The sequence below is a fragment of the Rissa tridactyla genome, chromosome 2 (assembly GCF_028500815.1).
Source record: "Rissa tridactyla isolate bRisTri1 chromosome 2, bRisTri1.patW.cur.20221130, whole genome shotgun sequence".
NCBI classification, from domain to species: domain Eukaryota; kingdom Metazoa; phylum Chordata; class Aves; order Charadriiformes; family Laridae; genus Rissa; species Rissa tridactyla.
In genome coordinates, this window is record NC_071467.1 from 83,922,265 (window position 1) to 83,935,218 (window position 12,954).

Genomic DNA, 12,954 nt, shown 5'->3' on the forward strand with positions numbered 1-12,954 from the left:
TTTTTGCATGTTTTACATTGCTTATGCACATTTCTGGTTTTCAGCAATTTTAAATTTCCTTAAGATCTTTATTTAATTATTTTTTTCTCTCAGACAAGGAAATAGTTCTTTCATCTGTGGGAAAACAGGCCTGTTGCAGTCCTTGGGACACTCCATTTTGTCAGGGCAGTCTGCCATGTCGTATTTCACAAAGGAGTTGTGCTCACAAACCCATTTCCTGTCTGCCTCTCTTAACAGCTTCTTTCCATCCCCTCTTCTATGGCTATTCTATGTTCCTTCAAGGGACAGAAGACTGCAGAGAAATTCTGCTTGTACCGGGCAGCATCCTGTTTTATTTCTGCCTTCACAAATGAATTTTCTTCCAATCTACTAGGTAATTTTGATCAGCTCACAAATTGTCTTCATTTTGCTATACCATGAACCACTGGTGGTGTTTCCCACACTGTGCCACACTGTAAGTGCCATCACGTGCTGTCAAAACCATCAATTAAAAAGGAAATTTTACATGCAGAACACTTGTTAAATGTACAGATACATGTTGCATTTGTGTGCCTTTCTTTGCTGTTGCTGGCAAGATTTTATTTAAATGATCTCTGTTGATAATATTCTCTTATTAACACTCTGTGCTTCTCTTAATATCTTTTAGCATCAGGTTTTGATGTTTGCTCCAGAGCGCTCCAGGCTTCTCAGGTGAAGACTATGGAAGGTTTCTCAGCTAATGCTTTTCTCCCACAGCCGTAATTTTCGATTTTCTGAGAGTGAGCATTATGCATTCAGGGGTTTGATATTTTTAGGGTAATTTTTCATGCTGTACATTTTTAGAGTCTGGCAAACAATGCTGCATTTCTAAAATTATCCTTATGCTGCTTGCTGTTCACAGGCTGATCTTTTTGTTAGTTTTTTGAGTACCTTTCTGTGTTTGATATTTGCTCTTTATTCTCCTGTCTTTGAATGTTTTGTATTCTACAGTTTTCTTGGTTACTAGGATTTAGCTGACCCTATGAATTAGAACTTTAATGAATAATTTAGTCTTACTGTGAACTCTATATATATTAATAAGAGTAAGTATGCACATCATTTTCCAGAATTGAGTCATTGCTGGTGCATAGAGTAGAGGTGGGGTGCATAGCTTGAATCACAAAACTCCTTCTAATCCTTGCTGCGCCTTATTTGTGTAGGCCCCACTGTATTTTTCTTTGCTGTTGACTTGAAAATCCTGAATAAGAAAATGGAGTTTGGTCCTATAGCTGCAAGACATTTTATGATCATGAACAGTGGGAGCATCTTCTCATTTATCTCATTTTAGGAGGCCAGAAATTTCCATCTGTGTGTGATTCTTAGTTCAGTAATATTGCCTCATTTTGATAACTGTTTTTATAACTGTATTGTTTCCAAGACTGCATGAAATATGTTAAGTAGAAGTCAAAGAGATAAATAAATCCTTTAATATATTTCCTTATCCAGCCTGTTACTAAAGATTACTACTTCACATATCTCATTTGTACACAGCTCACTTTGGTTTTAAAATAATTAGTCTTTATAAATGCTAACAGAAAAATGGGAGGGGGGGAGCATTAGGTGTTTATAAAAACTTGTTTTCAGTTAGTTTCTGTTCTGTTCATCTTCATCCCAACAATGACTTTATTAAAGCAGTGACTTCTCATAAAGGGGGAGAAAAAACAGGCATTTGAACAGATGGGCTTAATAAAGATTCTGCAGTATATCTGCCACAAATGGTTGAGCACCGCTACTAAAGCAGGACTAAGATATGACTGAGAATAAAGAACTTCCAAATGGTTTGTGCTCTCAGTGAAGAAGTTTTAGATTAAAAGACAAAGGTTGTGATGTAAATGTACATAGATCAAAGAGGACACATGATGGAACCTTGCTATATAAAAGGAAAAATCCACTTTCTTCCAGAGTAATGAAATTGCAGTATGTTGCGGTGGGAGAACAGTAAATCCTGTGTTGTTTTGGGTTTTTTTTTTAAACTTATTGCCACTCCTAGTTGAAATATGGTTACTGTCTTTTGTCTCAAAATATTTTAAAAAACCCAAATGGCTTACAGTGTCACCAAAAATAATGTTATTAAAGCTTTAAATTTTCATAGGTATCCCTCTTATGGCCCTCTGTGCAAGGTGGGAAGAAGTCGCTTTTATCATTCATTCTCTGCTATAGACTTTTTTCTTCCCAATACTGCATGGAAAAATTGAAATAAGTTTTTATACCACCATGTTTGGAAGGACAAATCACTTCAAATATGTAGTTACTGTGGGGGGAAAAAAAAGAAAAGTCACAATGAGTGACATATATATATATATTTTATATATTACCACAACTTGCTGATAGCATTAAGTCTAAACTGTCCAGTTGCTTAAAACCTAGTGAAAGATGAAATTCAGCTCATCTGCACATTTAAAAGTTGGGCATGTTCCTGATGCTTCCTGCGTTTCCATGGTCAGGGAATTAGACTAGAAACTTTGTGTACTTTTAGTCTCTATGTTTTAATTAAGCGTTCTTCACTGCCCAGGAGAATTCAAAATAGCTCTTCAGTGCATCCATGACTTGGCTTTTGTTCCAGGTAAAAGTAGGTAAGGATGTCGGTTCCTTAGTGTTTAATTTTGAGATGCAACTTGAAGTGTTATCTCCTTCCACAAAAATACCAATTCCTTTTGTTTGCAAAATTTCCGTAATGGTCACGTCTACTTGAAAAGTTGTAACAAGGCTTTATATAGATAAATAGTTTGTCAGTGAAATTCTGAATACTTTGTCTGTGAATAATTTTGGGGCAGATCTTCCTTTTAGCTATTCCAGTGCTTTTGTTTAGAAGCCTCCTATCTGGTTTGAAAATTTTAACCATTTTTTTAATACATTCAGTATGAGACCTGTTATTTCCTCAACTACAGATTTTTCTTTAAATAATAAGTTTAAACCTCCTGGTGATATGATGAGTAACTGCCTAACCTCAGTTACCAAGATGAGTTTAATTTGAGAAGAATTTTTATTGATGTATTGTCACTGTTTATTTGTGTATATATGAATTTAGATCTAACAGCTTTGCAGCAACCAACAAATGCTGCTGCCTTATTCTAAACAAATAAATATGGAGACACTGCCTACCGCACCATGTTTTTAAGTGGAGTGCACTGCACGAAAAGTGTTAATTGCTACAGTAAGGCTCCATTTGTAGAAAAGTCTGTTTGGTCTTTATTTTTTAATCAAAGTACTTGCTGCCTATGAAACCTGAAAAGAGAACTGGAAATAGGTATTCTTACTCTTTCTAAAAGAAAGCTGAAAAAGTCTCAAGACCTTCTATTTCATGCAGCTCTGTGAATCTTGAAGCGCATCTCAGGAGTGCGCTCTCCTTCTCCCTTGTAGGAGTTTAACTGGTTTTTGGAGGCCATCTTGCTGAAAAGGGCTTTTGTGAAGGAGAAGCTAGAAGAAGCCCCAACAGCAGCTCCTTCCCCCTTTGCTTGGGGCAGTGACTAAGATCTGAGGCTCCCGTGCTTGGCCCCCACCTGAGCTAGGCTGCAGCCATGATGATGCTCCATCTGTACCCCATCTTGTAACTCCCTGGTCCTGATCTGCATCTCAACCTGCTGAATTGGCTTTCTGGTTTGACCTGGATGGGCCTACCTCATCACTATGGACTTGCTGGGTATTTGCTGGGTTCTTGGCTGATCCTTGTCACCATCACCAGGCCTGATCCTGACCCTGACTGACTTGGTTTCCTGGCTCCTTGTCAGGGAGGCTGTTGACCCTGCCTGCCTTGTGACGCTCAGGTCCCAGGTCTCCTTCTCTTACAGGGCAACTTGCCCTTGCTGCTGCCTGAGAGTGCTAATGGAAAAGAATCACAGTATTATCTAAACCTGTTTATTTTAATTATTTTGGCTAAGTTTCTGCTCTTTGTTACTGTCACACAATTACTGAATCTGTCCACTTGTGACCTTGAAGCTGCATAAGCAAATACTTATGGGTACTTACGTTCTCACAGTTCCCTGCTTCACAAGTTTAAATCACTGCATCCATCATGAAAGTGTGTGTCACTTCACACTAATGGTTATTTGATTAGCAGCAAATTGAAATTATCTGGATGAATTGTCAGTGGCAATGATTTAGCTCCAGCTCAGTGTTAACACCAGGGTGAAACACAAGGGGGGTGGAGCATAGGGTCTGTAGAGTTAGCTCTAGAAGAACGATGAGAAGAAAGGGTATGATCGCTGCTCTTGACTTCCCAGTACCTTTATTGGAATGAGGCAAAGATACAGCTTAACTGGCTCAAAGACTGTCACTGTTTTGGGATGCTGCATGCTTAATTTGACAATGGTGATTAAGAATTAAGCAGCTAGGCCAGTTGATGTGACTCTCCTTGGAGGCTTTATTATCTGAACTATTGTGCAAGAAAACGTGCAATTAATAATGCAAACGTTCTCATGCTCTTGATTCATTTGAAGTGAAGACATAATGTTAGTTAAAAAGAAGTCAACAAGAAAAAAAATTATATTTATAAATAAAACATAGAGGAACAGACAGCTTCATTCCTTCCAAGCTCAAATAGTCTATTTCCTCAGGCATTTAAAATAAGTATCTTTGAGACAGGAGACATTTTAAGAAAAGGATGCATGTCTCCATTCTCAAGACATTAGATTTTAAATATTTTTTCTTTGCCACTAATATCTATGTGATATGTCTTCATAGAAGCTGTTTAAAACATTTATTGAATTCAAGGACAGGGAAATAATTTGTATTCAGTCTACAACCTAGAGGGACTATATGTATTTATTTGCATAATACAGAAGCATAAAAAACAAAGCCCATATTCTGTTATAAACAAAATAAGATTGTATAGCTATTAGTAACGGGTGAATACAGGACCAAAGTATGTACATGCACTTTATGGAGGAGGAATTATTACATGCTTGAGTGTAGCTGAATGGAATAATAAAAGGGAGCTCCTGGTAGAATTATACCTACAAATGGTTCTTTTTAGCTGTCAGCTTATACTTATAAAAAAAAGAAAGAAAGAAAAAAAAAATTCAAAAAGGTGCATCCAGTGTGGAATAAAACACACCCAGATAGGGGTCTGGATTGTTAGTTCTGAGTAGTAACAGAATAAGGCAAAAGCAGTGTACCCTTGAAACCTCGCGTGATCTTTGTGAAGACTGCACTCAAGTATACCCAAGTCCTACCACCTCTTGCTGCCACAGGCAGGTGGGTGAGCAGGGCATAGAGCAGGGCAACAAAGGACCCCCAAGAGAATTTTAAGAGGAAAGCAGAGGCCTTCTAAAATCTTGCTACAGCATTGATCAACAGAGAGGAGATGCTTTGAAAATCAATCATATTTAACACAGCAAAGAATGACTTATCATTGGCTTTTGTTGCTCACTGTTGAGGTCGTCTGATAATCCAGCTTTTCCAGAATGAATTGCACCTAAACTACAGAGAATTCCTGGTTTTGCCAGCAGTGTAGAACACAGTTGTTACATAATGCATGCAGGAAGAAAACAGTACTGAAATCAAGATGGAAAGATTAATGTGTTAGTTAATATTTCAAGTTACGACAGTAAGAAGTGTAAATGTGACTAAAAGATAAATGGAATTTACATAAATAAGAATAACGAGCAACAGACTGAAAGTGCTTATTTAAACCTAGGAGAAAACAAGGAAGAAAGTGAATAACAGCATTGAGACCTGCACTAACACAGTTCTGAATTTGCCTGGGAACCCACAGAAATGTAAAGCAGGCTCCATCTCGCTATTTGTGGTAATTGCACCCTGTCTGTTCAAACACTGACTCTCTGATTAACTCTGCTGCAAGATCTATGTTCCATGGTAAGTTACGTGTCATAGTACACGTCATGCGAGTTAAGTCATTTGCAGGACTTTTTTTTTAACAAAATCTCCCATTTGAAAGGTTGAGAGGAACACATTTCTATGTTTTAAGGGCAGCATAGAAAAAAATCTAAGTGTATTTTCTTTTGAAATCTAAAGACCAGTTAATACAGCCTGAAGACAGGTGTTAACGTATCAATGTCAACTGTGTGATGAGGATAAACACAATCGAATAGGTCAAAAAAAGATTCTGAAATTCAGACAAGTTGTTGGTACTGAAAAAAAACATCTGAAGGAGCTTACTGTCTTTTCCACTTTCTTCTTACACTTCTTTGACTTTACAGGACTAGGGACAAAGCATCAATTTCTTATTCATTTTCCAAGATCTTGTATTTGTTGATTATCTTAAAGTGAGATACGTAGCATTAAGCTAGTGAAGTAACTGTTGATCCCAAACTATTTAACTCTACCCCGTTGTGTATAAGAACTAAATTAAATGCAAAGCAACTAACTAGACATTTATTATATATGATTTCTTTAGTGCTTACTGACTACACTAGATGGTGAAGCTGCTTAGGTTTTGAAAAAATTGTGAAGGCACAATTTGGGGAAAGGATTGCATAAATGAATGTTATATTATGTAAAAAAAGAAAAGTTCTTTTTCATGCTAAAAATGCTTTGATTGTATGTACAACTCCTCAAACAAAGCCTACATTTTTCAGGTAATGGGCAGGTGACCTCAAGCATTTAACACTGCTTTCTTCTTCCGTTGATTCCTCAGATCTATGCACAGGTGTTATTTGCATGTGACTGTTGATGGAAAGAAAAAAGCTACATACAAATAAGAATACACAAACAGGGGTTATTTTTTGGTGAAAAGATATTGGTAATTGGTTTTGCTAACCCTGGTTTTATGCTGAGATCTGTATAAAGTACCATCTCATCAAAGCAAAGAAACTGACTAGGAAATCTAACTTCTAAAGCTTGAGTGAGCAGTTATTTGCCTTTGAAGATTACTTAAGCCATAAAGTTTAGGTGCCAGTTGTGGAGAAAGCGACTTCGTTATAAATGACCGGGGCAAATAGAATACTTCTTAGTAAAAATGTCACTGAGATTTGTTGTGGTGTTAGAGAATATCACATGCTTCTTGTATATATCTGAACCCTTTTAGAGAGATTTCATCTGAAGAACTCACACAGCTCATACAAGGACAGTAGCAACAGCTTAGCTAAAAGCAAAGTCATTAGCTTTTCTCAGAAGCTCAGTAGCATCCTTTTTCATACTTAAATTTTCTGTGGAGAAACTTACAAGGTCTTTATTGGACATAGGGAAAGTACCCTTTCTGATTTCAGCTTCTGACGTTGGTCTAGACTCAGTGGGGGAAAGGGTAGTTTCATTTTCATGACACCTAGTGTGTATACATAGACATCGTATGATAAAGATGTCCAAAAGGGGTTGTTCTAAGTTAATTAGATGCAGGTACTTGGAAGAAGATTTTTTTTGCAAAATTTTAGGAGATTATCTTGTTCTAATAAGCACCTATTTTGACGAGTAGCTTGAGGAGGACAGAGATGCTAGTAGGTTTTTTTTGCATTAGTACCAGAGTGAGAAGATATTTCAATATAAACGGGTCATCAAATTGCCTTGTTCATCCAGCAGTTAAGTAATTATACAACTCTAATTTACTATATCTTTATTGTATTATTTACTGAATGGTGGGTGAATTTTACATAAAATGTACTGCAGCCCATATACTGAGTTTCAAAATCACTGCTCTGTTTTTGTAAATCACTGGTCACCAAAATCACTATTAGAATCACCTTAGGGACAGCATTTTCAAATATGTCAGCATGAGTTAAGCCTCCAAAGATGAGAGAGGGGGGCAGGTTGATTAAATGTAGACTTTAATAAGAGATTCTTTTTTTATTTTGAAGTTAAATTTTCAGTTTTCATTTTCTTTAGTAAAATCCCTTTTTTTTTTGTAGGGGCAGGGTATGATAATACACGTGGGTTTAAAACAGAGTTAATTTGCTTTTTAGTTTCTTTGAGCATGTTTTTGCTGTTTAGGACACTTCAACATAAGCTATAGTTAAGGAGATGATTTAAGCTCTTTGCTGAAGGAAGTGGAGTTTCCATTGTTGCTCAGTTCAACTTCCTCTGCTACTGCTGCTGAAGAATTTGGGTAACAATGAGATGATAACGGGGAGGACTGTAGAGATACAGAATAAGTTTTAGTATGCCAGACTGGATTTATCCGCCCTTGTTTTAAAAATGCCAAGTGACTGTACTACCAAATGGTTTAATTCTGCAGTTAAGAATTGTTTCTCTCAATTGAAAGAATTCATTACTGCTCTGTACCTAAATATGTCAACCCAAATACCACTTTTCGGGTGGTGACTCAAACACAAGGAAAATATAAATAAATAAATAAACCCTACGTCCTTTGCTTCTCCTTAAGCATGCTTGTCAGGCAATCAAAAGAGGGTTTTTTCACCATTACAAATAGTATCTATAGCAAATACTAACAAAGGTGTCTAATAATATCACAGCAAACACAGAGTTCATTATAGCTTTTTTTTTTCAGTTCTGCTCACTTTCTACGTTACAGTGAGATACTCAGTCAGACTTTTTGACTTTCTCGTTAACAGACGAGATAGCTACCGCGTTCTCATTGATTTTTTTTCAATGGTGTTGGGATTTGATTGACAGCCTTACCTATTGATTTCTTTTGGTTTGAGACCTTGAAACCACAATTTGTTAACATAATTTAAATGTGATCTTAAGCCTCAGTATATGTGGTTAAATCAAGGTCTGTTCATAATTTCAAGTATAATATATACATTCATGTAGCAAATTGCAGGCAGATTTGCTTTTTGTTCTTGTTGTCAGAATAAAATTTATTTCACTATAAAATCACTTCATTGTTGTATTACATACGTTACCTGTAAACTTGGAAAAAATAATGATTTATTGCTAGAAAGAATGAATTATACATCTCCCAGATTGCTTCAGTTTTCTAATTAAATAAGGTATGAGAAACATCATTTTACTGATAAAATTTCAGCATTTGGCTGTGCAATAATAAAGATTAAGATAAATATGTTTGAAAACTGTGTTTTGCTAGCCATAATTTGGCAGCTTTCTCTTGAAGTAATTTAAGTTACAGATGTTTATACAGGCCTCTGAAGGAATTTAGTTACTGAATGTCAGGTATGGAGATATCTGAACTAAAGTAATCATGGTCATTAGTAGCTTGACTTTGATTTTGTTGTTGCTGACCTTGCTGTGTGAGAAGATAAAAATACTGTATTAACTGCATTTATGCGTGCTTGTGTGTATTCAAACATGAAATCTTTTTCATTTCCAGCAGTCTGCAGTAGTGGGGACCATCTATATATATATGTAAGTGTCTGTGTGTGTGTCTATGTAAAAGAAAATTTGCATGGACCAAAAATTTGAATACTAACTTCATATTAAGAAATATTCCTACTTAAGCATCCTTGACCTCAAAAAGACTTCATAATGATTCTCCAATACAGATACTCTGTTCACATAAGATTTGTAAAAAGTTTATTTTTGCCGGAACACCCTTGCTCAGGGTATTTTCCAGCAGGTTTTCCTTGTTATATCACACTACACAACCCAAAGGAAAGAGAAAATCTGGTGACTGCAACAGGAACATAGAAAAAAAAAATAAATGGGGAAAACTGAGAACTGGGGGGGAAGGAGGTGGAAAATCAGTCACCCAAAAAACAGCTGCTGGAATTCAAAAATTGTGGGAAGAGATCTGAAGAAAGAATGAGGGAAAGAATAGGCACTGTGGCTAATTTAATTTAAAAGAAAAATAATCTAGTTTGCAAGCATATAAATGCTTACTTAGTGATAATTCTATAAGCTGAATGATTTTTGAAAGGAGTTTTCTTGGATTTGAACTTTGGATTTAGACGAGATATCCAGGAGGCAGCCAAGGGCGCTGGGCACGTGGAAAATGTCTTGTGTCACGTGAGATGCTCATACCTTGTGCCTCCCTGAGGTGGCTGGTGTCCCTGCAAGCGGTGAAGGGGGAAGCTTCTTCCAGACAGTGATGCAGAATGAGGATTGTGCTCTGCAAGTTATCGCCTCTTCAGTGGCCAGAAATTGTTACTCGTCTTTCATATGTAGGGTAACTAAAGGCTGATGATGCGAGTAACTCCAAGCTTAATCATACTGGAGGTGCTCAAGATCCATTACCATCTAGTGGATTTGGACTATCACATTCTTTCTTTCTTACCAGGGTTTCTTAGTAAGTGAAACAAGATAATAAGTGAAACAATTTGGAGAACTTACATACATTGTAAGTATTTTAGCTATATGATTATGCTTTTTTTGTCAGTATTTCACTGGTGATCAACAATTACCTTCCAAGTTGTCGTTTCAAGTGGCTTAGAACCACAGTAGATCATTCATGTCCCCTTTTTTACAAGTGATTTATGGAGATCTGAGCAATGATAAACTCATGGGCCTCTACTAAGTTTGTGCATCTTCATGTTCTCTGGCTGTGCTTGATAGCAGCGAAATAGGGTACTGTGTCAAGTGTTCCTGTTGGAGACATGTAAGCAGTAGGGCCCTGCGGGGTGAGGGCTGTGGGAGATGTGACTGCAAGGCCAGGCACGCTGGTCAAGGTGAGAGAGGGTTGTGAGAGCGAATGTGCGGCAGGTATGTGGGGTAAGCCTCCCTTGGCTGGGGAGGTCCATGGCTGGGAGGACAGCAGAAGAGGACTGGAACTAAAAACATGCAGGGTGTAATACGCATAGTCCCCTGATATACTTAATCTGTTTTAGCCATTTGTTGGTTTACTACATGCTGAAGTTTGGTTACTCTTTGAGATTAAGGGAAGAAAGGTAGGGGGAAAGAACGGGCAAGCTTGTAAATGACTCCCAAGGTGATGTAACTGGTCTCATCTCGTCAGGAAGAGCCCAACCAATATGAAATGACAACCAAAAATAAATATTGATTTGTTAATAACAGTAATTTATAAATCTTACTTGCTTTTAGAAGCTACATTACACCCATATGTGCAAATTAATCCTTGTTCTGCTATATGACAATATAGGTTATGGATATATATGTTCAAAAGATATTTTAAAAGTATGGTTGAATCTGTCTAAGACTGCAGTGTATTTATTCAAGCTCCCAAGATGTGATCAGTGTTATATTGATAAATCAGTGTAAAATCTCCATGTTTACTCCCATCTCCAACTATCCTGTTACATTGTGGACAACCCACACTTCCCTGTAGTGGAAAAAGTAGTCTTTTGGATCTTCATCTCATACACCCCACATTACTGTAATATAGGAGATTCCTGTGTTTACCCATGGAATATTGTTCTGATTTACACACTGAACTTTGTGTTTAAAATTTCAAATTAAATTCTCCTTACATCTTACTGAGAGATCCTTATTTATTTGCTCAGGCTTCTTGAACTGTGTTCCCATGTCACAGCCAGAGATCAGCACAGTGTAAAGTCAGGACTGCGGGGGTGCTCCTGGTATTTTTGTCCCTGTGAAGGGACTCACCTCAAATTTCTATTACTAGAAATTTCTCTCACTTGCAGTATTTATGTACACATTGGCCCAGAGCTGCAGGCTTCAGAGTTATATACCATTTACCCTTTGTCCCAACACAATGGCAAACAACAGCCATTTTGACAATCTTAATTCTTCAGAAGAGATAGTAATTCAAGCGTTAAAACTTAAAAGCTGCAAGACAGGTTTTCTTTTTAATAACTTCCCTTTTTATTTTTCCTTTCCCTGGTGACAGTTTTTGTAGGGAAAATATTATCAGTGACTTTTTGTTAGTATTAAATTTGTTAGTATTTAGTTAGCATTAAAACTAAAATTAAGTTTAGTTAGTATTAAAAAAGAATATTTATATTATATTATAATATAATATAAACCATGGAGACCTTATTGCAGCCTTTCAGTTCTTAAAGAGGCCATATAAGAAAGATAGGGACAGACTTCTTAGTAGGGTGTGTTACGATAGGACAAAGGGTAATGGTTTTAAACTAAGACTGCTGAGGCCACAACTGGAATACTGTGTCCAGCTCTGGGCTCCCCAGTTCAAGAGAGACAGGGAACTACTGGAGAGAGTCCAGCGTAGGGCAACAAAGATGACTGAGGGATTGGAGTATCTCCCTTAGGAGGAAAGGCTGAGGGAGCTGGGACTCTTTAGCCTGGAGAAGGGAAGGCTGAGGGGAGACCTCATTAATGTTTATAAGTATCTAAAGGGTGGGTTTAAGGAGGATGGAGCCAGATTCTTTTCAGTGGTTCCCAGTAACAGGACGAGGGGTAACGGGCAGAAGCTGGAACACAGGAAGTTCCCATCAAATATGAGAAAAAACTTCTCTACAGTGAGGGTGACAGAGCACTGGAACAGGCTGCCCAGGGGGGTTGTGGGGTCCCCTTCTCTGGAGACTTTCAAGACCTGCCTGGATGCAGTCCTGCGTAATGTGCTCTAGGCAATCCTGCTTTGGCAGGGGAGTTGGACTAGATATCTCTAGAGGTCCCTTCCAACTCTGAAAAATTCCATGATTCCGTAAGACAGGGTAGATTTAGTTTAGATATAAGGAAGCAATTTTTTATAATAAGGGTGGTGAAATACTGGAATAGATTGCCCAGGAGGTGGTAGATGCCCCATCCCTGGAAACATTCAAGGTCAGGTTGGATGGGGCTCTGAGCCTCCTGATCTAGTGGAAGATGTCCCTGCTCATTTCAGGGGAGACCTTTAGACGTAGATGACCTTTAAAGGTCCCTTCCAACCCAAACTGTTCTATGATTCTGCAATTAAGCCTTTCAGTTTCCTTTTGGGGCAGGGAAGCTGATGAAGTGCATTGGAGATGTTATTTGTGCCTGATGCTGTATCCTGAGAGGGGACAACAGCAGATGTATAGTGCAGCTTCGCTTTCTGTTACTGAACCTTTGCCTATTGCTGGAAAAATCTTTGTCTATTGTGTTTGTAGTATAACAGGCATTCAGAAATCTAGGAACCTAGTATCAATTAGTTGTTTAAAGCATTACTTTAGCTGCCTTGTGAGCTCAGGCAGACGGTTTTGTTTGGATCTTAGCTGGTTAAGGCAGGCT